Source organism: Talpa occidentalis, unplaced genomic scaffold (assembly GCF_014898055.3).
Source record: "Talpa occidentalis isolate TD23 unplaced genomic scaffold, MPIMG_talOcc4v2.1 talOcc4.4, whole genome shotgun sequence".
NCBI classification, from domain to species: Eukaryota; Metazoa; Chordata; class Mammalia; order Eulipotyphla; family Talpidae; genus Talpa; species Talpa occidentalis.
The window spans coordinates 97,496,101-97,523,715 of NW_023604295.1; the positions used below are offsets into that span (position 1 = coordinate 97,496,101).

The 27,615-nt window shown below is 41.5% G+C and overlaps 1 protein-coding gene across 2 annotated transcripts in view; it reads right to left on the reverse strand.

Annotated features, from left to right (window-relative positions):
• CLSTN2 (calsyntenin 2) overlaps positions 1–27,615 on the reverse strand; it is a 635,260-nt gene that overhangs the window by 566,025 nt on the left and 41,620 nt on the right. The gene's annotated exons all lie outside the window — the stretch shown is intronic.

Below are 27,615 nucleotides of genomic sequence, written 5' to 3' on the forward strand. Positions count from 1 at the left end.
GGGCAAAGGAAATTCCAGATCTAGATTATGAAGAAATCTTCTTTTTTCAAATTATTTTGTAATTGCCAGAGTACCCTCACATCCATTATTTCGTATGATCACAATAATAAAGACAACAGCATATTCCTAATTTTCTACCTAGCCAGCATCAACAAGAAAAAAGCAAGGATATAGCATACTGAGACCTCACAACTATTTTAGAGTGCACTGTATGGTGGTAACAAGAAATGTTTTCTTCCTTGCTTTCCTTCTGGTTCATTGTGGGGTCTTGGGACCCAGAAGACCCTGTCCCTAGGGCACAACAGAAGGTTCACGAAAGAGTCTATGACCCTAGGCAGGGCACTCAGAACCCTCCCTGGGATGGTTGGTGAAATTTTCAGGAAAGAGCAAGATGTAAATCTGAAGCAACTAAGGGCCATCCCCTTGTCAGAATGCTTGCCAGAGAATGAGGTCAGCTTGCAGAAAGCCAACCATATAAATGTAGAGATGAATTTCTCACATCATTGAGTGCACAAATCCAGCCATGCGTGAATCCAGTCCTACCTCTGGAATTTTCATGTAAGTGAATCAGTATTTTCTAATATTCGTTACGACTCAGTGTCTACATCAACATAAAGTGTAAAATCAAGGCCTCCTATTAGATGGCAGGGCACAGAAGTCTCCTAAAAGAGAAAAGCAAAACCAAAGAAAGCAGGAGATGACAGCAATTAATTTTACTCATTCAACAAACATTTATGGGTCAGGAAGTGCGTCAATTTGTTGGAATTGGTGATGAGTCCAGTAGATAGGATCCCTGTCTTAGGTAATCTTAACAAGGACAGACAATATGCAACAGTATGCATGGGCTGGGGGTGACAGCAATAATAACAGAAGTAGAGTCTGATGGGGAGCCAGGCCTTCTCAGAATGTCACGTTTAAATTGAAACTGAAAGACAATCAAACACAAACCTCAGGGAGCAAAGTCTAGGGTGCTCCACAGCATAGGGGAAGGCCCATCACCAAGACAGCAATTACATCATCAGTAACTAGTGAATATTTGTGTATTGAGGGGTGTAGGGTAAATGGTTTTCAGGCTTTTCTGCCCTCCTGCCTTTAGGGTTGCCCTGCTTGATAGGGCACCTGCATTTTGTTACGTTGTTATAGTTGTGTTGTTTAATTCTGTGGGCCATGGCAGCAGTATTGAGATATTTGCTAGGACAAGCAGGCAGGAGAGAGGCAGGAGAGAAAAGAGAGAGAGAAGCCCAGAGTGAAGATTTGCCCAGGGCTTGGAGGCCGCCTGGGGCTTGGAGGCCTTCCAGCCTCCTGGCGCCCCCGCACCCCGGCACCCCTGCCTGCCATGTACCTGGTTGCTGCAGTACATGTAAAAGCTCAATAAAAGCCTGAGAAAAGCCATCGACTGCTCCAGGATTCTCCTTTACCCTGCTCTGCTCGGATCATAGATATCCTGCTCTGTAGCCTTCCTGCCACTACAAGGCGGAATGAGTGAATCCTATATCTTTATAATTTGGATGTATATACACATGAAAATCTTCCCAAGCTAATTAGAAATATTTCCAAGGACCTTTGTTGTACCAATGCTTACAAGAGAAACCTATAATAATTAAAACTTAAAAATAATAACAAAATGTCAAATACCCTTACAGCTGAAAAATTCTTAGAGACCATGTAAACACACATTTATTGACTGGGACGGATTTACCGGTCTAGGGAAAATAAGCAGATGGCACAGAATATGTATAGCACGAGTCCATGTATTGAGTACAAAATAGAAATTCATTAAATATTTATGGAATTACTGACAAATAAATATACCTGAACAGATAAACACCAAACAAATACTCAGTCCGTATTTCTGGGTTATGGAATTGGTGATTTTGTTTTCTACATTTGCTTATCTGAACTATTTTTTTGCACAATGTACATGAACTACTTGCACAATAAAAAAGAATAAATGAGAAAAGTTTCCAAAGCACGTAATGACTCACCAAGGCCCAGTTTTAAAGATTAAGATTTATAATTAGGACACAGGATCTTAAGAAAGATCAGACAATAACATGGCCAGTTAAGTATACAGGATAAGAAAAAGTTCCTCCTGTAAACATTGGAGACAAATAAACCTTTCTTCGATGTCACAGCCAAAATTTGCTTAGCACAAGCCCCATTTTTCTTTTTCACTTTTATTCGGCTATCCGTAACATGGCACATTAGTTAACTATTATTAAAGGAAAGCAATTCCATTGATGCAAAAATGAAGTCAACAAGGCTGATGTTCTTATGATGCCAAAAGAAATAACAGTAAAAAAAGGTCCACGTATGCCAGACATCTAAATATTTGGAAAAATCTACAAAACAAATGCCATTTGGATCAATTTCTGGGGTGACTGATTGCATCGTCCATGTTTCTCCCAGATGTTTGGCATGGTTGAAAATGTGGCCTCAGACAACCGAGCAAGTGGCTGGGCAGAATGGCAACAGGCTATGCCATCAACACTGCTAACAGCACGTGCTGGGCAAATAACACTATTGACTCTCTGATGTCCTATTGCAGCCAAATTGCAATTCTCTGATTGTTCATATCATTAGGAAAATACTGTTAACTTGGAAACTTTGGAAGCCTTAGTGGAGGCAAAACATTGGCTCTGATCCTGGCACATTTAAAGAAATCAGACAGCAGGTGCTATAAAGAGCTGGCCAAATGGTGGGCTCTGGGGACCTCCAGAAATTGCAAGCACAGCTGCCTGTACCCCACATGGCCTCCCAGGCTCCCATCTTCTTGGACTTGCCTCACCCATGAGGCCAGACAGAACACAGCTGCTCCCTTGAAGCAGCATGGGACACTTAGAGGGCAAACTCAAAGAAAGAAAAGGAGCTGTCATCCCGCAGGACCGTGTCTCGAAAGCCACTCACCCTGTGCTGGAATCAGCATATGTGATTATTTTCTACTGAAACACAAGTAAGACCATGTCCTGCAAGGTGTGGCACCCATGCAGCTGGCAAAATATCTTATCAAAAGTCCTTAGTAATTATTGGCAATTAGATGAGTGTGCAGATAAAAGCCTAAAGTAACAAAATTGCTTATCACATAAAGGCTAGGTTGTAAGTGAGCATACCCTTTGAAAATCATGTATGGTCTGAGTTACCTCCAGGAATCCCTTAAATTGCCCAGGAGGTACATGCAGCCCAGCCAGCATCTTTCCTGTGCTATTGGACAAGGTCACCTATTCTGTTGAAACATTGGCTCACATAGGGTGACCATAGAGCACAGTCTCACATCTGCCCACCCAGTTACATAAAAACAAGGGCAGACTCAGCATTGCTGCGGGTACCTGGGAATCCAGGCCAGGTCAGGGCTCCCACGGGCCCCTGCATGCTCACACTGGGCCCAGTAGCTGGAGGTAGAATCCCCAGCACTATTTTCTTTGTTCTCTTTCTCTCCTTTTCACAGTTGCTGGCAGCACAAATAAGTGAAGGAGTTAAATTCATATATAATGAGACTCAACTGCACTCTTCTAACTGAATCACCATAAAGTCCAAAAGAAACAGGGGTGGAAAGGGCATGCCTTGTCCCACTGGAACGCACTCTGACCAGCAGGCACCACTGGCACAACACTTGCTCTGTCAGCCACACCCACTACCCACACACCTGCCTCTGCACACCCCTGTGTCCAAGGCTCTCTGACCAGGCCCTGGCCTGGGCTTCACTCCTAATTCTTCAGTCTCAACTTAGCCTGCATACTCATGACACACCCCTGGCTTTGTGAATGTTATTTCTCCAGCAATCCCAACAGCTTGGTGAAACCATGCTTACAAGATGAGCAATTCCCCACCCTACTGTACCCCACTTTCAGATCCCACATTGGCGACAGAGGAAGAGGAAGTTCTTGGTGGACTAAACAAGAATAAAGGGGCACATATGGGCACCGAGTGCAGTTAGCCAACTTTGCAACATCATGTCAGGTCATGCTAGAGCCAAAGGCTCCAATCAGTGATGCTGATTTTACGTTGATTTAAAATCTTGACTTTTTCGTTCATATGGATTTTTGCATTACTTTCTATTTTCTAAAAATTGCATTAAAATATTATTTATCTTTATAACTAGGTTGGTTTTTCTTTTGTTGGTTTTTTTGTTTGTTTTTTGGTGCTTCCTTAACATTTACAGCTGAGATGAGAGCCACACTTATTTCACCCTGCTCACTGTGGATAGAACTGCTATTGATTGAATGCCAATAACAAACCAGACTCTGCAGTTGGATCGAATTCTCACAATACTCTTATCAGTAGTTAGGAATGTCCCCCACTTGACAAATGGGGAGAAGAGACATGAAAAGTAATCTGCATAGAAGTGTTGCAGCTGGTGAGAGGTGGTGGGCATCAAATTCAGAAGGCAGAGAATGAACCCTGTCTGTTAGAAAGCACCAACAGAGAACGTGTCTTCTGTGGGGGAGAAGCGGCATGGTAAAGCATGGACAAGCACTCTCCAGCCAACCAGAGAGAGGGACAGTGGACCCTATGGTACTGGCAGAGGTGGTAGGGACTGGGAAGGGGATGTGGATACAACATTTCCAGAACATTTGCTTAAGGACCAAGGAAAGTCTTCCCTGCTAGAGGATTCGCATGCTGAAGAAAGCTTGGTAGGTATTTAAAAATCACCCTTGAATTTTTCATAAGATCATTTTAGAGTTGTGGGAGGAAGATTATTATGAAATCTGTGGACAAAAGTATTTTTCTTGCAATTTAAATTTTTCAAAAAAAACAAAATATCCCACAGGAAAAACGTCTAATTTGATTTAAAGTCACCGGTCAGCCTTCTCCATCGGTTCATGAATACCACATTCTTATTAACAGCCAGGCAGCCATGGAAACCCCGCTGAGAAACCATGAAAACTCAAAGTGGATTTAACTAGGAGCTGTTTTTTCAAGAATGTTACGTTATATTGAATATCAATATATCAACTCTGGCTCTGGAACCACAATGTTGCTAATATTAGCAGCAGCATGAATGAACTCAGATATTGTTAACACTTAGACTAGATCAAATATACAATATTGTTCAGACTAAGCTGTCGACTGAGTTATCACCATCAGATATGTGTGGGTTGGCACCTTCACAACTGTTTATCATTCCATTGCTTTTGTTGTTGCTGCTTGCCAGACACCTTACTAGTTTGTGATGAGATTGGTCCAAATCCAGATTCGGGTGGGAACACACAGCCCAGGTCAATATCTACTTTTTTGGCGACTTCAAACTACTATAACTCTTGTCTCATCAGATTTTTTTCTAGTATTTCCTAGCACCACACCAGTAAGTACATCATAATTAAATAAGTTGACAACTGAACAACTTGGGAGTAAGGGGTACCACCTGCCCATGCAGTTGAAAATCTAAGTAAAACATGTAATTTCCTAAAAGCTTAACTAAAGTCATCCCTTTGTATCAGTGGCACTTGGAGGATTTATTTCAGAATACCTGTCCCATGCAGATATCAAAATCCCTAAATCAGGGGATGCTCAAGTCCCTTATCATCAGTCCTCTGATCTGCAGATTCCATAGTCATAGATTCAACCATCCAACATTTGAGCTGATCTGATGACATCTCCATGGGTGGGAGGAAATCTGCATGTAAGTGAGTCCACATAGTTGAAATCACATTGTTCAATCATGTACATATTCCCAGCTGTTTGAGAACTGAGAAGCTTGTGCATCCATAGGCAGAATGGAGGTGCTCAAAGGCAGGGATTTTATTTCACTAATACTTTTAGCACTCAGCTCAAGGATGCATATATATTAGGCTATCAGTTAAAAGATTTACTGGAACCAAGAGGAGACACAAAGAAAAGCAGGTATGTCTCTGTGTGCAAGCTTTGGTGGGCAGAGGGTGAGGGAGGACAACCTGGAAGCACTATTTGGGACAGGCTGAGGAAATGTAGTCAGAAGCAACACTGACAGAAAAGACAGGGAGGGAGCCCACAGGGTGACCATAGAGTGAGAACAGCTGAAGACAGACTGAGAAGTGACCCAACCATCACAGCACAGGCTGGAAGGATCTTGAGTGTGGACAGGGAAAGAAGAAACCCTTGCTGTGGTTTAGGAGCTAGACCATGCCTTATGGCCAAGGAATCATGGAACATGTCCTCTTCAGAGGTGCCTGGCCAAGAATTTCCCCATCCCCAGAACAATGTCAGTAGAGCTTCCGGAGCCCAGCTTAAAACTCTACTATTCACAACTGTGCTGAAATCCAAAGCTACTCCCTGGTCACAGACCTCCCTTCCCTAACCTTCTCCAAAGCCACATGAATGACTGCTAACCAACATAATGGCACTTGTTTATGAATCATAAACCTTGGCCCCAATGGGCCAATAGAAGGGGTATCTTGCATGGACAATAATTCCTGCTCCAGAATAGAAAACAGTGTTTTTCAGATTTTTATACCTTGCTCAGCACCCCGTGAAAACCATGGAGCCCCAGCAAATCAAACCAGTGAATCTTTCGTGAATTGGCTGAAGGTCACAACCAAAATGGTACAAGAAGTCTTCCACAATTAATTTTACATGTATTAGTTAAAAAGGTCTAAAAATCAGATCTTGGGCCCCCCTGGTGGCGCAAGCAGTTGAGACGCAACCTATGAATCTATCCACAGCCACTGCAGCACGAGTTCGATCCCTGGCCAGGGAGCTACCCATATGGCGCAGCAGACCTCTCCTGACTTGCCTGCTGCTCCCCTCAGCAGTGTATTTCAGTAGATCTGCCTGTTTTGTTCCCCACTCTGTCTCTGGTGAATCCTCTCACCCCCCACACCGTTGGCCTGTACCCCAGCTCTTGTATGCATAAATAAATAAATCTTTAAAAATATAAAAATCAGATCTTCCCAATTAGAAGTTATTTCTTTTTCTAACTCAGACTTCTTCCCCAAGTCTCCACTTGCAGATGATGAACTGGAGCGATTGATACTTCAATAAACTAGCCACTTCCAGGGGCTAGTTTTGGATTTCAGCACAGTTCATTAAGCTAGGAGGATTATTGGAAAGCCACAAAGACAGGGAACTAGATCCCCGAGAGAGCCCCAGCATCAGAGAAGGCCTTTAAAGAAATACTCCCTAAATATTTCTGCTTCCTCCTAGGAGGTTCCTGCTGATTGCTATATGCAGTTTCCCTGTTGAGATCCAGGTGGTCAGAGGTGGATTTACACTAACATTTCCCATATCCCACTGCAGCAATGTCTACACCTCCCCTGGGGGCTCTCCATATGGCACCTGTCATAAATGGAATCCAGGGTCAGATCAGTCATCTGCTTACATTAAGAAAGCCACCTTCCAAATGATTGACTGTCTTTCTCTGGCTGTAATTCTATTATTAGGCAAAGGGACTTGCATGTCAATGAAAGGACCATTTAGCTAATTGGGTAAGAGAACCTGCAGCTTCATCCATGTGAAGAGGCGAACTACCAAACTCTGAAAACTTCAAAGAGACACTGAACACTGACAGCTGTATGATATATGAGTGTGTGTTTTATTGGATTGAGGTCATTATTTTCTTTCTATCTACCTAACAGAAGAAAAAGGAGATCCCTCACTGATAGACTATAACAACAGAATCTCTACAGGTTTTTGTATACAAGCACAAGCATGCAATGAAAAATTACTGAACATAAGAAGAGGCAAGAAAATCTGATCAATAATCAAGGGAAGAAAGATCACAGAAATAGACACAGATAAATGAGAAATGCATGAAAAGATGGAGAATTGAAATAAATTTGTGGACCATATAAGGATAGTTAAAAATCACTGTAGAACTACAATATGCAATGTATCAAGTCAAGAATTTATCTGGGAGCCTCCTGGTGGAGCAAAGGATTAAGCACAGCACTGTGAAGCTATCTGCCGCCTCTGCAGCACGACTTCGATCCCTGGCCAGTCAGGGAGATACCCAATTGGTGCAGCAGACCTCTCCTGGCTCTCCTGCTGCTCCCCTCAGCAGTGTATTTCAGGCAGTCTGCCTGTTCTGTTCCCCACTCTGTCTCTGGTGAATCCTCTCACGCCCCACACCTCTGGCCTTTACTCCGGTTCTTGTATGCATAAATGAGTGAATCTTACAAAAAAAAAAAAAAAGAATTTATCTGGCATCTGGACAGCAAACTGAACACAGCAGAAGATAAGATTAATAGATAACCACACTAATATTCAGAGAAAAAAATGATGGGGTATGGGGGAAGAGAAAAGAGCACAAAAGCAATGTGGCAAACAACCAAAGGGACTAACATAGTTGCAATTTAAGTTGTACTGTTTTGAGTTCAGACAGATCTGGGTGAAGCTCACCCTCTTCTAAGGTTACAGGCCCATTCACTGGGATGAGTGAATGATAAGCTTGGTAGGTGTGCAAATCTCTGTGCTTCAGTGTCTACATATATAAAATGGGAACAAAATGATAGTGTACACTCTAAGTGAGGCAAGGTTTTTTGAAGCATCAGTGGTGCATCTCCCAACCTTCGCTGTCCAAGAATCAAAACACATGGCAATGCCTGTACATGACCCTGAGATTGGACAGCTAAATTCACCATCCCTGAGTCAGTATGGAAGATGGAAAGACAGGAATGCAGATTCATGGGGTGACATTTCTTATCTCTCAGGCAAGATGAGAGATGAGACTAGAGAAAGGAGAGAGAGGACATAGACCAGAGAAGAGCAAGAAGGAAAATCCAGGCTGCTTGCCCCTGGGACCAGAGCAAGCCCCATCCCTGCCCAGTGCTCAGTCAACACATAGAAATAGCTTAGCTCTCAGAGACGTATTGCATCAGTATTATCCAGCAACAATCCCTGAGCATGGACAATTGACAGACTGTACAAGGAACAGAGCTCATGTGGGCTCTAAAATTCTACTGATCTCCTAGTGGACCCTCTGCATAGACAATCCCTATTTTACAGATCAAGAGTTGGATAAAACAGATTAATAATGCCAATTTTCAGTAAGGTTATTCACAACTATATTAATTATTGACTATTATAACTTATAAATGATTTCATTCCTAGCTAGCATTTAATGAGCACTTACTATGTGCCTGGCACTGGCCGTATCAGTTTATATGTTTATTAACTCATTTATCACAATAACCTTCTAAGATAAGTACTAGGTAAATATCTTCCTAAGGACACTCAGCTAACGAAGTTCTTTGTCAATCTAACGTACCAGCTGTATGATAACTGCTGAGTGCCACTGTAAGTTAGGAACCTTTTATACATGGACTGATTGAATCCAAACAGCCATGTCTGGGGCTCAATTCCCCCACCTACGATGCAGCTATGTTGTTAACCATCATAGCCCCGCAGCGCTGCAGTGAGACTTAAAGGAGGTGATTATATAAGCGTCCATCACCGTGATCAGTACGCTGTCAACACTCATTACACAGGCTGTCTTTTACTTTTCATTTGTGTGACAACAGAGATCTTAGAAAAAAAGGAAGATGTAGAATTTAAAATGTTCCATACACATAATTCTCAAGAGAACAGAACAAAAGAACATCTACTTTTCTTGTGCTTTCATACGTATTTAACAGAAGTTAATAAATAAAAAGTCTCCATCTCTGATTTGGTTTAGGGTTGTAAGGGAAAGCACCAGTCCAGTGTCAGGGGCCTGAACATCTGGGATGTATCAGAAACAGAAGCAGGTCCCACTCCTCAGGCATTTCTGAGGTGGATTTCCAACTCCCCAGAACAGCTGCCTTTCTCCGACCAAGCAGATAACCACCAGGCCCCAATGGGGTTAGAGTACTCCTTTAAGAGCTGCATAGGTGAAGGAACAGCCCCAGAAAAGCAGGTATGGGAAACAGGGTTCATCCCCAGTCCTCAGGATCCCGGGTAGTCAGGATCAGAAGACCTTAGGGCACCTCGAGCCATTACCAGAGAGACTATCCCAAGTGGTGCCTGGAGACTGCCCTATGAAAGGCAAGCCCGGCAAGGTGTCTGCCCCAGGCTGGGCAGGCCATGAGGGGACCAAATATAGTGGATCTGTGGGGATTCAAAACAAAATCTCAAGGTCCAAGCAGAAAAGGAAAGCTGAGGCTAAAGCTACTGCTCTTCCCATCAGAGGTAATCTCATTTTAAATGTGGCCTCCAGGTTTCCAGAAACCTATTTAGATCTCGAGAGGCCTCTGTCTGTGACTAGAATATAAGACTCAGCTGAGGAAATACGGGGCCGTCAGCTTTGGGTCCTCCCTGGACCGGGCCAGCTCTGGCGCGGGACCCTGACGGGAAGGCCCTGTGGTCCTGAAGCAGAAAGTCAATGGTCAGTGCCCCGCCAGCCCCAATTCAGGGAAGGGAAAAAACACTCTTGACTGTGCTCCCACCTGCACCAAGCACAAAACACTGAACTGCATACTTTATAAACCTCCCCAGAGGCCCAGATCTGAGAATACCTCACTGCAATGTTAGTTAAGGGAACTTAGGTGAGACACTCTGAGGTGTCTACCCCATTTGTTTGGGGTCCTTATGCACCATGTATTTGGGGGCCCTATGCCCCATTTGTTTCAATCATGGAGGTATCACCCTGGACTAGACATACACTGAAACCACCACAGACATGGCTCCATGTTAATTTTTGCAGTCCCCTGGGGAAAGGAAAGAACACTTTGAGTGGTCCAGATGCCCAGTTACAATTTTTTTTTCTAATATAAGACTGAAAAACGTCTACATGGCAAGAAGACAGAAGGGCACCCAAGCTTCTAAATATGTGCCCTCTAATCCCAAGGTCCAAGGTTTATAGGATACCATAAATTTCCAGTCTCTCTTCAGGGAGACAAACATCACTTTCATAGGAAAGAAGTTTTACTAATTAGAGAGACCTTAGTGTTCTCCAAATTAGCTCATAAATTCAATGCAACTCCATTCAAAACAATGAGCTTTTCCAAGGAATGAAACAAATTGATGCTAAATGTATATGGACGCACAGCCACACCAATTCTGAAGAAGGATGAAATAGAGGAACTTACTTCATCACATACGAAGACTAAATATAGAGGTATAATGGTTATGACAAAAGGGGGTTGGTATCGGTCGAGAAAAAATGAATACCAAACCAGAACTGAGAGCTCAGGAAGAGATCCTCCTGTACAAGGAACTTGGAGGAGAGCTAGGAAAGAGGAGCATGCTCATCCCAGGGGCAAAAAGGGATAATTCAATCCACAGAGCTGGAAAATATGTTTCTTCATGTGTAAACAATTGAAATTGGACTCTAACTTATCATTCACAAAAATCAACTCTGTGTATGTGTGTGTATGTGTGTGTCTCTCTTTCTTACCTTAAAATAGGAAGATGTCTTAAAACAGATTCAGAAATTTCTAACTGTAAAAAATCGATATATTTGATTTTGTCAAAATTAAAAACTTTTATTCATCAAAAGATGTCTCAAAGAAAGAGACAAACTACAACGAGGAAATATTTGTAGAAGAACATCAGGAGTCTATAAAAAGCACCTACAAAAAAAATTAGAAAAAATGCAAGCAACCCAGGAGAAAAATCACCAACAAATAACTAAGCACTTTCACAGAAGAGAAAATACAGCTAATAACATATGAAGACAAGCTGAGCCTTTGCAGGAATCAGGAGATTGGAGATTCAAAATCATGGTATCTCATTGTACATTCATACAATTGGGAAAATAAGTCTGACTATACTCAGTGTTCAAGAGAATGTTTAACATGGATATTTTATGTATCTCCTTTTGGAGTATAAAAAGATAGAAACATTTTGAAAAGAAATTTGTAATTGTATACAATTTGGAAGGCACCTACCCAAAGGCCCATCAACAGCAAAATGGACAAAGAAAGTATGTATATGTTATACACTAGAAAATAATACTGCTACATGCAGTAACATCTTAAAGATTATTGGGGGAAAAATTTCCAGAAGATAGTATCGGGGAATATACTTTTTTTTCAATTTTTTCAATTTTTAATTTATTTTCCTACATCATTGCTAATCTTTGGACATTAATTGATTTCTCCCCTCAGGTGTAGTCCCTGTAGTTCTTCCACCACCATAGCACCCGTGATCCATCACCACAGTCCCTTGTGCTCTTCCCTCTCCTATTTTGGCCCCTCCCGCAAGCCCCCCACTCTGTTATATGCCTCAATTCTATGGTCAGCTTGCAAGTTTTGCCTTTTCAGGAAGATACTTTTTTACAAAGTTCAATATAAATAACCTAAGAGGTGTCGGTATCACACATGATTTTTTAAAAAACCTTACAGATATAAATAAGAGAGTAATAGTCTCAACCTTCTGAACCACAGTCACCTCTGTGGGGTGAGGAAGGTTGATACCAGGGATGGGAAAAGAGCACATAGGCAATTGTAACTTATTAGTAAGATGCCATTCTTGGTTGGGTTTTGGATACACAAGTAATTATTAAATATTTTAAAAAATGAAAGTGACAATAGTGTTTCATAAAAAGAACTGTGATTATCCCAATTCTGTGTACCTGAAGTCTGATTTTAATAATTTGAGATACCAGTGCAATTGAATATTGGTGACTGTTAAACATTGCCATCTATCTAAAGTACCCTGTACCCTACACGCTGCAGATTGGAAACCTGTAGCCAGAAGTTCCTGTAGCCCCACTTTACAGCTGAGCACAGACAGTAGGCAGATGCACAGACCTCTTACCCAGGTGGCCACTTCTCCTAGTCATGATCTGGGCAGACATCAATAATGTACCTGCCAAGGCTTCAGAGTCCTTCTCCACCACGCAATCCCTATAGTCTGTTGGGAAGAAGCCTGTGGGATAAGTGGTGAGTTCTATACACAGAAGTCCAATCAGGATGTCCAGATCTACAGACAATTTCAGGAAAAAGAATCAACTATTTGCAGGCAAGAATGAGGGAAAAATCATATGATGGAGTAGCATACAAAGTTCCTACACCTGCCATATAAGTGGTCTGTTGACAATGACTTTAGTACAAGTCTCTGCCTGCTTGATTCCTGAGAGGAAGAGAAAATCAGGATAGACAACAACATATTTAACTTGACATGTGGGAAATATGCAACGCTGTGAGGTGTGGAGACGGAAAATGGAAACCAATTTCCCAAAGAAAAATTTCTGTTCATGGGTGACTGGGTCATTTGGGGTCCCTGAGCGAAGCAGGATGTGCAGAACACAGGAAGGATGATTTCTCTAATACCTCCGTGGGTACTCGCCACAGCAGAACTTTAGCCTGAACAGAGGACACCAAGGAAGAACCAAGGGCACAGCTGCTATCACCAGCCTTCAACCCTCCAAATGCCCTCTACCCATGCTCTTCAAAGTCAGAGTCACAATTCAGAATAGGCACCCAACAAATGTCAGAGAGATGAAGGCTAAGCCATGCATAGCTTCTTCTGGGTCCAAGTCAGGTTTGAGACCTGAGTCATTTAGGAAGACCATTTGAATTCTAAGAAAAAGGATGGGACCATCTCTCCTCCGAAGACTCTCTAGTGTCAGAGAAACATCTTATAATTCTTCACAGAACCTTTAGTATCTAACAATGTTTGGGGTATAGTATAGTATCAATAAATGCTGTTGATTTCCTAATCAATTTCTCAGCCAAGAAACTCAGGTAATCAATATAAGGTTTACACCAGTGAGAATGGCACATACTTAAAAAAAAAAAAAAACTAGCTACAACAAATATTGGCAAGGATGTGGAGAAAAAGGAACTCTCCTGCACTGCTGGTGGGAGTGCAAACTGGTCCAACCACTATGGAAAGCTCTGTGGAGATTCCTCAACCTACTAAAGATAGAGATTCCATATGATCCAGCAATTCCACTCCTAGGTATTTACCCAAAAGACACAGAATCATTAATTCAAAAGGGCACCTGCACCCCTATGTTTATAGCAGCACTATTTACAATAGCTAAGCTTTGGAAACAACCCAAATGCCCAAAAATAGATGACTGGATCAAGAAGATGTGGTACATATACACTATGGAATATTACTCAGCAATCAAAAAAGATAAACTCATGCAATTTGCAGCAACATGGATGGAGCTGGAAGGGATCATGCTCAGCGAAATAAGCCAGAAAGAAAAAGAAAAATACCAGATGGTCTCACTCATAGCAGGAATCTAGAAAACCTAAATAAGGGACCAGGAAAAAGATTAATTATAATAAAGTAAAAATAAAAATCAACAAACAACTATAAACCAGAGACACACTATGGGGGGTGAGGGGTGGGGAGGGGAAGGGAGGAGGGATTAGGGTCAAAATAAGGGGGGTGGGAATTGTATCGGGAATATAACCAAGATGAAAATGCACACACTGTACACAAATGAAAACTGATGTAAAAATATATATAAAATAAAATAAAATAAAAGATGCACCCAGTGTTAGTATCATGCAAGCACTGAATAGAAGCAGAAGCTGGGAGAGAGATGTTTAGCGAGATTGGGGGCAGCAGATAAGGGACAGCAATGCTCTGATTCAATTAATGATTCTAGCACACAGTAGGTGCTCAATGAGTACTTGTTGATGAATAGCTGAGCCTCTCTATTTTGTTTACAGGACAACCATGTAAAAGGTTGGCACTGCTACAGGAGAGCCTCGCCTCAGGTCAGCCCTTTCTGTCTTTTATACAGGCAGGCTCTGGACCTCCAAATTCCTTCCCTACTCACAGCATCTCTCAGACTAAGAGTCTGTCATATAGTAGGCTACATGCTTTAAATTACCAGAAGATTCTGATATAACTACAACTCACCTTTTTCCATCTTTGAAAATTATTGAGTCAGCAATCTCTCATTCTTAGTTTCCCAAGTGTCCCGTCCCCATTCATATCTCCATGCTTTTATGCATTCAGATTTTCTTCCCAAAATGCTCTCTTCATGCTTGCCCATCAGTTACAAGTGTTGCTCAAATGCAGCTCCTCCCCGACTAACTTAAGAACATAACTTTTGTTGGCGCAGCAGTTGAGCACTGGGCTGAGAAGCTTCCCCGGCCTCCGGCAAGGGTCCCACATGGCATGGCAGACCTCTCCTGCTGCGCTCACTGCTCCTCTCAGCAGTGTATTTCATCAGTCTGCCTGTTCTGTTCCCCGCTCTGTCTCTGGTGAATTCTCTCACCCTCCCGCGCTTTTGACTGTACCCAGTGCTTTTATAAATAAATAAATAAATCTTTAAAAAAAAAAAAAAAGTACATAACATTTGTGATCCGTTCCAGTTCTTTTGATTGCCAGTAACAAAAGAAATTAATCTCTATCCTTGGTCCATACAGGTGAACCCATTCTCAGTCCAGGAAGCAACAAGCAAGTAGGCTTGGCTAATGGTTTCAGTTCTGCAGCTGATGTCAAAGCTATTGTAAAGTAAAGCTCTTTTTTACTAGATGTGAAGACAGGTGGGTATTGGCCTCAAGTTGATAAGGGAAACCACACAGAGAGAACTTGGGACAGTAAAGATTAAAGCAAAATAGAGAGATGGAGGAAGCTATGTTCTGATCACACTGATTAAGCCCCTGGATTCAGGCATGCCTGAAGTCCACACCTATAACTCTTCATTGTCTGAACCTAAAACTTCTTTGGATGTTTGTTTATTTGAACCAGTTTGAGTCAGGTTTTCTATCATTTTCTCCTGAAACAATTCTATTTCATTTAATAAACATCATCACCTCTCCAGGCACTATCAGAGCATGGCATTTAGTATAGAGGAAATGCCAAATTAAATTCAACAACTTGCAGCAACCTATTTGAACCCTGACCGTCAAAAATACAATTTAAAACCACCCAGTGCCTTCTTGGGAAAAAAAGAATCCCCCTATTCTAGTTTGACTTCTGATTTCAATGTGATATAACTTTAGTTCCTCAAGAACTGGTATGGGGAGGGGGAGAAGCTTATTGTCTTCTAACTTTTGGAAGAGCACTTCTAATTAAAGCAATATTAAACAGTAATAACTGTCTTATAGTTTTATGGCAATGCCCATGATCACATAAATAAGCATTTTATATCCAATTAGCATTTTATATTTATTCAATCCTAAAACAATCTAGCATTTTTATTAATCAAATAAAACAGCATTTAATAGATATGGTTGTTTTAGTTTCTGAAATTAGTTGCATATAAAATAGCACTACATCCAATTATGCAATATATTGCCCCAAAGAACAATACGTGTTTGCCAGGATTTCCATCAACATGACGCCCACATTTACGTAAATAAGCTAAAAGCAACATTTCCAAAATTCCATTATTTGCATCATACTTTCATGATTTCTGTTCTAACCATGTGCCACCTGTGGTGTTATTTACTTAATATGCTTCTTTAAATAGACCTATTTTGTTCATTTAAATTTTATTTTAAAAAGAAAGCCTTAGATCATGCATTTGAGATGCTAGCTATGCTTAAGACAATATTAAAATGAAGGTCTGGCTATTAACATGAAAATGGTTTATCTCTTAAAGCCATTCTGCATACCAACAACATAGTCAGAGCACAGTTGGGGGAAACCTGCAAGTTCAAAATAGCAACACATCCCAGTGAGAACTCTGAGGATGTCCTAAGCCTACCTGCACCCCCCCCCCCACACACACACACTCCCCATCTACCTGGGAAGCTCTCACAGGCCCAGGTAGGGCCTCCACCTTGGACCTCCTAGTAGTGAGTCTTCTCATCTTTATTAAATATTTACTTAGTTACTGATAGACCAGGAATTTGGCAGTAAAAAGTTAGGATCATCTTTTATGTAGTGTATGACTTATTTGATGTTGCAGGACAATTGCATTTTAACCAAAGGATATACTTCAGACAACTGAAACAGGTTGGGACATATGACGTAAGGAGGGGTGAACGTAACAAGCACATAAATTGCCAAGCACTCCAACATATTTGATTTTAAAGCTTTTTTTTTTTTTATTTTCTCACCAAGGGTCCTAATGTTCCCAGAGCATTCACATAACGCACAGGTGAAAGCGGTGGTCTAGCCTCCTTCGCATCTACCTTCTGGGCCAAACTACTGACATTTAGGCACAAATGTCAGGACTCACAATGCTTCTTAATAGCAGGTGAATGCAAGAATAGCCCTATAGGGTATTAATAAAAAGAATCCAATAATAATAGCAGTGAACATTAAAATAGCAACACAATAGTTACCAAAATAACTCACAGCCTGCCTACCAGTGCATGCAAGCAACAAAAGGATTCCCAGAATGTGGACAATGTTGGCATTCTGTTTATCAGTTCAAGGGTGAGTGTGGTTTATATATAGATCAGCCATCTGGCTTTGAAAGCATGTAATTTGTACAGAAAAAAAAATGGAAGGATCATATTATTCCTAATTTTGTACATAAAGCAACACTTTCAAAACCTTTATATCACACTTCTCAAATTTATTCATTCCCTCAGCTGCACATGGATTACACGGTTGCTGCCAAGGATCTTTTAGAAGGGAGGGAACTGGGGTGTGCCATGGACTGGCAAGGTGGGTGGGGGAAGTCTTGCAGTAAAACTTGTAGGGAGGTTTGTAGAGGGGGGAATGTGAAAAGGAGCTTGTCATTGCTTGGCACCCCAGATGCAGTAAGGCTCAGTGCAGAACTGTCAAGTGCCTCATCCAACTGATTCTCACATCCCCTTTTAAAAGGCAAGAAATCTGGAAAGTCAGGGAGGTCCCTGGTGGTGCTCACCTGCACAGGTGCAGAGAGTCCCCGCCCCACGACAAGATGCCTGAACGTCAGGCCTGGGCAAAGGAGGGCCAACAGGGTGAAGGGAGACAGGGGACAGAGAGTTAGAGAGCCTGTGAGAGGCCACGTGGGACAGAGGGCACGGCCGTGTGCAAAGGAAAGTAGCTCTCTGCAAGTGGGAGCAAAACAAGGCAGAAGTGAAACACTCAGAAAGACAAGGGGAGGGTAAAGCTGCAGACTGACAGTTTGGTAGAAAGGAGAGCAGAAGAGGACACATGGGTCTAGGATGAGTACAGGAAAGGGGCATCTAGCTCAACAGAAGTGGGTGTCCCCAGTGGCTGTGGGGGTCCACACCACACCCAAAGTGAAGATGGGCCAAAAGGACTGACTGTATAATAGGGGTTGCCTCATCAGAGCCAAAACTCAAGGAGGTCTTGGGCATCACCTGACCATTCACCCATGTGACCTGGACTAGCTATAGGTTCTGACTTTAAAAGTCATCACCAAGATGGACTCAATAATGCAAGCCCAATGCTCTGCAAATCGTGAAGCAGAGAAGGGACTGTCCGAGGGTAGAAGGCTCTCTCCGAGCCTGCTGAAGACATACCATAGCTGGATTCTTCTCCATATTACACACACAAGATGACACATCGATCACATTCTGTCCTTGTACTAAGTAGCTCAAGGGGTGAGCTACTTACTAAGGAGTGACTAAGTAATTACCACAAATCCATCTGTGTTACAAGCCCCACAGCCCTGATAGAATTTATTCATACAATAATCTCCAAAGCCAGGCAGCAGCCCCCTAGGAGCCAGTAGGGAATTTTATTTGCACAGGGACAATTCCTAGCTCCCCAACACTCAAGCCTCACCATGCTGCCCGATGATGACTCCTGCAACTATCTGTGCCTGGACAACCTCCCCACCTCTGACTTCCTGCTAGAAAATCTATCACCTTGCCTCTCCAGGATACCTGCCTAATCCCATAGCCCAGGCCAGGTGCCCGCCCCATTGCTTCCATAGTTTCCAGACTTCTATTTACTTCTTAATATCCCCAGGAAGATTGAAATCCCTTGGGCAAAGACTACCTCAATACTTAAAAATCTGGTAAATGGGACTTGAGTATGACTGATACCCCACAAATACTGTGAGACCAAGGAGTAGTCACATTATTTGGAGGGTGTTTCATTATGTTGGGACCTTGCTTTCAATACTGTGCTATAAAATTCCACCCAGCAGAAGGTTTCCTGTCTTTGTGAGGGTAGCATGATTTGTTTTTCTTTTTTCTTTTCCTTATTCCTTTATTATTTATTTTAATGCATTTAATTTAAAAGGAGAGGCTAACTGACCTCAACAAGATGAAGGAAACGTTTGCCACCCCAACTGTCGGCTCTAGGTCAGTGATTCCCTGGGAAGGAAAACTCAGGGCCTTGTGGGCAGGAGCACCCTCAGCTCCATCCCTGCTCAGCAAATGTCCCTAGGTCCCTAACGCAGCATCCCCATTAGGATTTCTTTAGAAAAGTGCCAACTGTACAAAACTAATAAAACTAGAAAAGTTGGAAGACATCTAGCGCCAGCCTTCCACGCTAAAATGGACTTGGGCCCATCCTCTGTTTCTGAGAATTCAGAATTCAGAATTCAGAATTCAGACTGACCCTCCCGATTCCCTGTGAAAACTGTTTTCCCCTTCATCACTCTTTGCTAGAGTTCAGGGTAATACTGCCACTGTTTATTAGCACAAGTTTCCAAGAACAAAATCAAAGGCAACCTGTTTAATTCATCCCAGTTCCTGCAGGTCTGAGGCCGAACTCGCCAGGGGTTTGGTGACTCACCTACAGCACCCCCAGGTGTGCAGTTTGATTTTTCATGTGCCTGGCACCTCAACAAGAGGATCAGGGGCACCAGAGGCAGGAGACCTTGAAACTGTACCCATTGAGGTAGAGAAATCCCACTAGCAACAACACCACTGTACTGTTTTCTAGTTTTCAGAAAAATACTTTTAAGCAAGCAAAACACTTTTCCTTTTCTATTTAAGAAGAAGTATGCACTCCAAACAATGACATCTCGGCATGCAGGCAGAGACCCTGAGTGATGAGGAAGCAGGGCTCCTTGAGAGTGGAGGCTATAAAATGGACTAAAGAGTTCAGGCAGATACTTTGTCGTCTGTTGTTAAGGGTTCCCTTTGGCACTCAGGATTTCCTGTTTGAGATAACACTACAAGTAACGTTCAAATTCAAGTTTTGCCATTTCTCATGTTCTTTCATTAGGGTAAATTTCTGTTACTTTAACTATTGAATCTAGGGGTATAAACATTTTAAGATAGTTGATCCAGACTGCCAAAGCACCTGTGATTTCTAAGGGCCCAGCCCTGGGCATGGCTATTGCCTGATATCTTTTCAAAGGGTATAAAGAGAAAGAAAACACAGACATATTTTCAATTTGCATTAATTGGATTATTAAAAAGAGTTGACTCTCTGAAAACTAAAGGAACTAAAATCACTAAAGGTGCCTCTCTTTGGGAATTTATAAGCCAAGGGAATTTTTGAGAAAGCATCAAGCTATAGCACAGGCATGTGTGATACAGTCTTCAATCAAGGAGGGCACAGAAGTACAGTTACGAGGATCATCAGATGCATCGCTCCTTGTAAACAGCCAGTCCTCATGCCATCCCTGTTTCTTGGGCTTCTCGGTCATCTTCAATACATGGTCCAGTAACTCCAGCCCTCAGTCAGCTCCCGAGTGTGCAATGGATGCTGCTGTGAGAACTGCTTTCCCTGTCCTCACTTTTTGCTGGAGTTCAGAGTAACAACTGTTGCTGTTTATTGGCACAAGTTTCTAAGAACAAAATCAAAAGCAACCTGTTTAATTCATCCCAGTTCCTGCAGGTCAGAGGCCAGACTCGCCAGGGGTTTGGTGACTCACCTACAGCAAAAGAAACCCTGCTGACAAGCCCAGTTCACTGGTGCTCTGGGTTCTGGTGCCAGAGTTGCATCCATCCTGAAAGCCAGAATTTCCTTACAGTCAGGCAAGAGTGCATCAACCTTGACCTGCTATGAGTGGCAGAGCCAAGCATCATCAAGCCAGTGGGAATGCACAACTGCATAAAGCAAAGTAAGACTGTGAGCCTCCCACCCTGAGCAACAGATAACATTTAATTCAGGCTCTGAACAGTATGGGCTAAAGGGGAGGAGGCTGCCTCCGGAGTCAGACAACTGGAAGCGAGATGTCCAGCATTGCTACCTGCCCTGGGCAAGATCCAGAGCCCCCTGGATCCCAACACACTCCCTCAAAGGATTGGGGTGAGAACTAAGGAGGTGCCAGAGCTTAATCCTAGTAGTCAGGAAAGTGGAAAGCATGCAGTGAAGACATGCAGTAAAGTGTGGCTATTATTATTATTATTATTATTATTATTAATATTAATGTGGTAATGATTTTTTTTAAACAATAAATTTTATTTTTATATTCCCCATACAATTGCAACCCCCCCCCATTCTGACCCCAATCCCTCCCCTCCCGCCCCCCCACCCCCAAAAAGTGTCTCTGGTTCATAGTTTTTTGTTGATTTTGATTTTCACTTTCTTATAGTTATTCATTTTCCTGGTCCCTTATTTAAGTTTTCTAGATTCCTGCTATGAGTGAGACCATCCGGTATTTTTCTTTTTCTTTCTGGCTTATTTCGCTGAGCATGATCCCTTCCAGTGCCATCCATGTTGCTGCAAATTGCATGTGTTTATCTTTTTTGAATGCTGAGTAATATTCCATGGTGTATATGTACCACATCTTCTTGATCCAGTCATCTATTTTTGGGCATTTGGGCTGTTTCCAAAGCTTAGCTATTGTAAATAGTGCTGCTATAAACATAGGGGTGCAGGTGTTCTTTGGAATTGATGTTTCTGTGTCCTTTGGGTAAATTTATTATCACATGTAATTTATTTCAAAAATTGCAATACATTCTGAAATTTGCTCTATAAAAATTCAGTTCTATTCCAAGAAACCAAGATAAATCTTGTCAATAAGACTGTGTTTCCTCAGTAATATCACAGAAGAAAACATGTCCAGTCTGCCTGCTAGGTCTATGGTGACAAGAGAGGAGAAATGTCCAGGAGCTGGGGAAGCTCTGACATGCTGACCAACATCAGGAATAATTAATCAATGTCTAGCTACACTTGTACAGGGCATTTATTCACACTATCCACAACAACAGCCAGTAGTGACATGTAGCTACTTCCATTTAAATTAATTAAAATTACATAAAGTTTAAAAATTTAGTTCTTGAATCCCACTCACTATATTTCAAGTGTATATGTTGCTAGTAGCTACCAGCCTGAAAGGCGCATTCCCCATCATGGGAGGATGTCCTACTGGGCATTGCTGTGGTCTGGATAACACAAACCAGAATTTGTGGCAACTATAACCTAAACTCAGACCCGAAAGGATCTCAGAGCAACCAAGATTGTATTACCTCTCTTTGTTCTGCCAGGCTCTGTCCACTCCCTCTGCCTCGCAAGCCTACCGTATCATGATTGATTTAATTTTAGGCTGAGTAGAGTGAGCAGTCACTGGAGTGTTTTGACCAGGAATGTGATATGTTCCCATTGTCTTTTAAAAAATCTAGTGCTTGAAGAATGAATTGTTGAGATGGTGTGAAAAGCAGAAGCAGGAGACCAGGTAACAGGAGACATAGGTGAGTGAAGGTGATAGACAATGGACATGGCCATGGTGGTGGACATGGAGAGAAATGAGCATATTGGGTCACAGTTTGGAAGTGAAGCTGATGGCATTGTTGCTGGTTTGGATGTAATGAGTAAAGAAAAATGTTTTGGCTGGAATGACTCTGTGGTGCATACCCAAAAAGGAAGAGATTTGCCAGAGATTGAGAATGGGAAATAGAGAAACGAGAGTTCTGTTTGGACCTCTGAGCTACTTAACTGAGACCCAAGTGGAAATACCAAGCAGAGAACTGAAAATAAAGACTAGAGTTAGAGATGTAGCGGTTGGAAATTTTTGTTATGATGGTATTAGGGACACCTCATCACGGGACTGGATGGGAACACAAGGAGGTGACACAGATATAGCTGAGAAGAGCATCTTGGACACAGCCCAAGCAAAGTCCAACATCAAATGATCAGAGCACCTGAAAATGGAAAAGCGTTCAGGATGGAGTGGCATGGGAGAGAAGAGAACAGTCACACATCCCTTAACTACAGAGAATATTCTGGGAAATGCATCATCAGGCCATTATGTCATTGTGTGAATGTCATAGACTGTAATTACACAGCCCTAGCTGGTATAGCTGACTACACACATAGGCTGTGTATAGGAGCCACTGTCACATATCAAGTCTGTCATGGAAGAAAATGTCATTTTGCTGGGCATGATGGTACAGTCTGGGGAAGAGAGAGGATGGTTTCAGGAAAGAAGAGGTGATCACCTATGTTGCTGAGGGGCCCAGACAGAAAAATGGAGAAGGGTCCACTGGAGTACACAGAGCAGATGGCAGTCTCAATGGTGTGACTACAGAAACCAAATTGTAGTGGGAGGAAGGGAGAATGGGAGCAGAGCAGAGAGTCCAGAAGGAGCTCTTTCTGTCTCTTTTTGGCAGATGATACTTAACTCTCTTGGAACAGACACTACATATTTGTGAGAGATACTGAAGACCCCCAGCCTCAGGATCATGGGCTGCCTTGAAGAACAGTTCCTGGAGTGAAAACCTGGACTCTTGGCTAAGACAAGAATTTATTGTCACCTGAGGTACCACGCAATAGGTGCCTGCAACCCGGGATTTCTGTTGTTCTTCAAACGTATTTCCCACCAAGCTCCCTCTTGCTCCCACTAAACTCCCAGGACTTACTTTCAACCATGCCATTGTTGTAAGGAACCATGAATCTGCTCAGTAAGGAAATGGATCAAATTATGGACTTATGCCAATAATTTTACTTTTGATTCCACAAGAACTGGGATAGAAAGAGAAAATAAAAGATTGTAATAAAGAGAGAACATTGTGGAAGGTTGAATCAAATTGCAAACAATTAAGAAATAATACTTCTTTATATATTCATTTTTTAGGGCCATTAGACAACTGGATTTTAATTTCATGTTATTACAAATATGCAAAGCTAATACTATGCTATTGATTTATATAATCTCCCATTTAAAATGTGAAGCACTTTACACAGAAAAAAAAAAAAGGTATACAGTGTTCTAAATAACCTAAGAGTTAATTTTTAGAGTACATTGAATATCATATATTAAGTTGTTATATTGTATAACTATAAATGTAGTGAAAGAAAAGTGGCATTTTGATTCTCCAAGAAATTTAAAACACATGGGTATTTAAAGATTCAATAAAAATGGGCTCATCACATAAAATTCTATACTTTTAGAAATCCAATGGATAATAGTCTTAGTGATATGCAATAATGTCTTCTATCCCCAGAGTTCATAATATAATAGCATGTGAATTCTTGAGGCTGTAAGGCTAAAATGGGATTATGTCAAGGCCTTGGAAAGAATACGTGAATCAAGTTATGATAGTGATTAAAGCAAAAGCTCATTTCTCTCTTAGGAGTGCTTTTCAGCATATTTCTCCAGATGAGGCCCATAGCTTAAAACCTCTTTTCTAATTAAGATTTTAATGTGCTTAGATTATATTAAATCAGATAAAAACTACTCTTCCTTTTTTTTTCCAGTACACTCTTTCTATAAACAGGTTTCCACAACAGTGTTTGTTTATTAAAGGTAAGTAACACAGACATAATTAAGTTTCATTGATCATAACATGCAAGATCAACCCTAAATCTTTCCAGTAACATTAGGGGAGAAATACCAGATTAGAGGCTGACATTACATAGGAATGAGCTAATCTCTGAGGTTCTTATTTGTTCCTTTTGTTTTTAGAGCACTGGTGACTGCTTTGGGTGCTTATTCATTATGGAATTCTGGTGAACATCCATTGAGATAAGCATTTTCTTTGACAAGCTGGAATCTTCTCAGTAACATTAGTCAATTTATATCGATATTATCGAGTTATGTCTAGTTTCTATTAATTTTCACCCAGTCTTTAATGATGTTATTTTTCTTTTCTACCCTTCTTGGATGCACATTTCATCTTTAAAGAATGCAGCAAAAGCTTGTTTGGGGCTTGACCATGATATAAATACATAACAGGATTTTTAATAGCAAAACAGTGAGACACACATGGCCCTACTCACATACAGGTCAGGTTCTGACTCCTGTCATCCAGAAGTGGAGCAGAAGTGGCAATCCTTGACCCAGTACATGGCTTTCTCAGATCTACGAAATTTGTAAGTTGCAGATGCCAAATAAAGTAGCCTCTCATAGTATCGTTTAAAAAATATTTTATAGGGCCTCCCCTGGTGGCGCAGCAGTTGAGCACTGGGCTGCGAAGCTGCACGCAGCCTCTGCAGCACCGGATTGATCCCTGGCCACAGGTGAGGGTCCCACATGGTGCGACAGACCTCTCCTGCCACGCCCGCTGCTCCCCTCAGCAGTGTATTTCGTCAGTCTGCCTGTTCTGCTCCCCACTCTGGCTCTGGTGAATTCTCTCACCCTACTGTGCTTCTGACTGTACCCAGTGCTTGTATAAATAAACAAATCTTTTAAAAAATATTTTATAATTTCTTGCTATAAACAAACGTCATTCAGCAGAAATTAAGCTGCCACAGAAGCACTTTCATAGCAAAGGTATCACATTTCATTTAGGAATGAATTAGAATTTTGTAACTAAAAATAGTTTAGGATATCTTAATATTAATAATACATAAGTATAAAAATATTAAAAATTAATACGAAAAGACTTCATTTAAGTGTGACTGGAGCTTGTGACAAGTTCATTTGGCCACCTGTGATCTAAAAGTAGATTAATAACAATAACTGAAGATGCAAAAACTCAACCTGAAACAAAATATACAAAGCAATAAGAACTTAGTAGATCTATTTTAACAGACTGGGGAAAGCTGTCCATGGTGTATTTCACTTCTCCTGAATAGCAAATAAATGATTAATTTCTGAATTAGCAAGCTCCTGAAACCCCGGGTCTAGTCCTTCTTGTTCTGCCAACAGAGGGGAAGGAATCCAGAAAGTCATGGCAACTATGTCATGTTTGAAAACAGACACTGACCAGTCAAAGAGGGAATGTCTGGGGGGTGGGGGGTTTTGACCTTGGAGATAAACTGAATTACCTTCTCCACCTACGTTCCCAGCCTGAATCCCACCTCTTCACTTGCTTATCTTGCAGTCTGAGTCCAGGAAAGACAGAGTCTCTCAGGGCCATAAGGTGGTCCCAAGTCAATGTAAATGAGTGGGAAGAGCAAAGATTCTCTCATAGATGGCAACCATCTTGCATAAGAAAGCAGCCAAACAGTTTTATACAACTAATTGAAATTGATTTAGCAAATGCAGAAACGCAGTTTGGAAGTCTGAACTGTCTCTGTTCTTTTGATTTAGTCTGCCTAACCTCTTTCACCATTTAATTCTAATTAGATAGAGCCAGAAAATTGAGCTGGCAGGAATAGTCATTGACATTTAATTAATGTCTGGTATTCCATTTGTCAAAAAAGAAAGCTCAAGTAATGGAAGCTTGGCAGAGACATCTGAAGCGCAGGCAGTGATCAAAGTTACACGGGGGTCCTATAGTTTCAAAGGGCATGAATACCCACATAGACCTTGCTCTTTTCCATGGGCCATTCTTGCCCCCATGAAAAGCCTTAATCTCTAGGACTAATAATCTATCTGTGTCTCTATTTCCTAGAACAGAGCTAAGAATACAGCAGATGCTCAAAAATATGTGTTAAATATCACATTTTCACAAAGAGGGCAATCTGGGAGTAGGGCGCATCACTCGCCATGTACCTAGCCAAATCTTAAAATGTCCATTGAGTGAATGACATTTTCAGAAAAGAGAGGATGCCACTATGATATATCAGTGAAACTCAAATTTGTGCAGGTGACCATGGACAGAAATGGTTCTGATTTCCTCATGTATAAGATAGGGAGGAAGAGAAACAAGAGTCAAAGATGACTACATTTGGGTCTGAACAAGTGAGTGAATGGAAATGCCATTTCTGAAACAGGGGGGCCCTGAAGAGGAGGAGTTTTGAAAGGAAAGCTAAGAGTTCAACGTTTTGAAAATAAATACTGGTCAATGATGGTGATGATGATGATGACGATGACAGTAATGATGATGATAGTGGGAAGCAGAATGAAGAGCTTATCTCAATTTTCAGAAATTAAAAATTGGCCTTTACAGAACCAATCAAGAAATCCCATCTGGAGTTCTCTACAGGGGCCAGGTCTTCAGATACATACACAATGAAAAAGAAATGGACCAATTATTTTGAGTCCCATGAAGAAGGAAGTGTAAATAACAATAGAATTGCCCTCATTCACCCAGACACCCTCAGAGACTAGGTGATAAATCTCAAGGCACACTGACACTCTGTGCTAAGCAGTGGTCATTACTAATGAGAAGAGGCAGACTAGTCTAGAACGCTTGTTGGGGATCAGAGACCATTGTTATGTAGGACTCATAAGTCTGAGGGTCAAGTGCTCACAGTTCTCTATTGTGCCACCTCCAAGGAGGGTGCATATATATATAAATATGTATATATTATTAATATTATATATATATATACACACATACACACTGGGCAGAGGGATCCACTAATAATGATGTAACCATTTTTTAATATTCTGATCTTTTTAAAAGCTACAATTACTGCTTATTAAAGTTAAAACACAGTTAAAAGAGTCAAACAATTCTAAAGGGCTCATAATGATCAGACAGCAGGTATCTAGAATCTTCCCTCTACACCATTTCCTACTTCCCAGAGGCTCTTAAGTATTTTAGCTGGTTCCTTCATTATTTATTTCCATATTTCTAAATAAACATGTTCATATTGCAATGTCATTTTTCACTTCTAGGCATAATTTATTGCCTTTCCACTCACAAGTTGAGGATTTAGCTTCTG